This window comes from Cherax quadricarinatus, chromosome 74, assembly GCF_038502225.1.
Source record: "Cherax quadricarinatus isolate ZL_2023a chromosome 74, ASM3850222v1, whole genome shotgun sequence".
NCBI classification, from domain to species: domain Eukaryota; kingdom Metazoa; phylum Arthropoda; class Malacostraca; order Decapoda; family Parastacidae; genus Cherax; species Cherax quadricarinatus.
The window spans coordinates 607,501-609,450 of record NC_091365.1 but is presented as its reverse complement, the minus strand read 5'-3'; the positions used below and the strand labels follow the sequence as shown (position 1 = coordinate 609,450).

The following is a 1,950-nucleotide window of genomic DNA, read 5'->3' as shown; positions in this document are numbered from 1 at the left end:
AGATAAACTGACAGTGTGAAATAGAGGCAGCCTCAGGAAGTGAGTGACGCGTACTGGACAGGTCGATCTGGGCTACTGAGTGACTTTTGTCCTGAAGCATACTTGTCAAAATACTTTTGGGTTTCCACACACTTAGCTATATATTTCTTCTTTTCTAATACTGTATATTAGTTTTTGATGTTTATTGTTATTTGGTTTAACTTTATTACTTACTTATAATAGGTTTACTTTACAACTTTATATACTAAGACAAAGTTAACAATAATCCTCATACCGGGTACCGCATTGTTTTCTTGATTTTCAGAATTCATAATTTTTTTTCTGTCACCCCTCCATTACCCCCCAAAAATGGTTAAATTACCCCCAGGGGGTAATTTACCCCCAGTTTGGGAACCACTGATGTAGTGTGAAGAATAGTGTTTAGAGAGATGGAGTAATGAACTCTCATCTCTCCTTCTATGTAGTGTGAAGAATAGTGTTTAGAGAGATGGAGTAATGAACTCTCATCTCTCCTTCTATGTAGTGTGAAGAATAGTGTTTAGAGAGATGGAGTAATGAACTCTCATCTCTCCTTCTATGTAGAGTGAAGGATAGTGTTTAGAGAGATAGAGTAATAAACTCTCATCTCTCCTTCTATGTAGTGTGAAGGATAGTGTTTAGAGAGATGGAGTAATGAACCCTCACCTCTCCTTCTATGTAGTGTAAGGGATACAGTGTGTTTGGAGAGATGGAATAATAAACTCTCACCTCTCCTTCTATATAGTGTGAGGGAAAACCTGTGTTTAGAGAGATGGAGTAATGAACTCTCACCTCTCCTTCTATGTAGTGTGAGGGAAGGAGTTTTTTGTATGGGGGAAGATGGAGTAATGAACTAACACCTCCTCCCTCTATGTAATGTGAAGGATGGTGAGTTGGTGACTGGAGTAGTGGGCTAATGAACTCCTTTATCCCTCTATATAACGTGATGGATTAAGTATCAGTGTTTTGAGAGAGATTGAGTAACGAACTCTCAGCTCTCTCTTTCAGTAGAGAGAAGGAGAGAGAGGTTTAGTGTTTAGAGAGAAGGCTCAATAAGCTCACTTCTCCTTCTAGGTAGTGTGATGGATTGGGGTATTAGTAGTAAAAGGAGATGGAGTGAAAAGATGGATCACTAGTGACTGAAACTGACGGTGTTACTACCAGGAACAACTGGAACATTTGGGTTCACAAGGTTCGTTTCAGAGGTTCACTAGTGACTGGAACAGGACAGAGTTACTTCCATTATATATCTGGAACATTAGGGTCCACAATATCCAGTTCACTCGTATGTGGTGTGTGTGTGTGTGTGTGTGTGTGTGTGTGTGTGTGTGTGTGTGTGTGTGTGTGTGTGTGTGTGTGTGTGTGTGTGTGTGTGTGTGTGTGTGTGTGTGTGTGGTTTTAACCACAGTACCCTGGTTAAAGCCATTATGGAGTTGTTAGAGCTACGGTGCCATGGTTAGGTTCAAGGTGCCGTGGTATAACCACAGTCACATTGCTTGAGTTCTTCTGTGCTCATGTAGTGCTGGTACTCTGGTGATTAACCTAATGGTACTTCTGTGCTGCAGTACTGGCCTCTCGTATGGGGGGGCTTGAAGGAGTCTTGAAGGACTCTTAAAAGGGTCTTGAAGGAGTCTTCTAAGGGTCTTGAAGGATGGTTGACTTCGGCTGGAATATTTTTCCACTCCCTGAGTGGCTAGAGTATTGCAGCTGGTTCTCCAGAGCAAAGACAACAAAGAAATGTGAAAAGGCTTCCATAATCTGACCAGATGGCGTTCCCAAGCTGACTTCAGTGTTCTCAAACTTACTGTCTGAAGATCCTTCAGCTTCATGAACTGCTGCTGAGTCACAGCTGACAAAGAAAGCAATACAATATATGTATATATAAGTGTGTGTGTCCTCTCCCTAACCTAGAAGTCTCCCTTCACTTTTTCC

The 1,950-nt window shown here is 41.5% G+C and overlaps 1 long non-coding RNA gene across 2 annotated transcripts in view; it reads right to left on the bottom strand.

Annotated features, from left to right (window-relative positions):
- Positions 1–1,306: 1,306 nt before the first annotated feature.
- LOC138854908 (uncharacterized) overlaps positions 1,307–1,950 on the bottom strand; it is a 7,033-nt gene continuing 6,389 nt past the window's right edge. For both annotated transcript variants that reach the window (XR_011394066.1, XR_011394065.1), the window contains exon 4: positions 1,307–1,867. This is a non-coding gene — a long non-coding RNA (uncharacterized lncRNA). The remainder of the gene's footprint in view (positions 1,868–1,950) is intronic.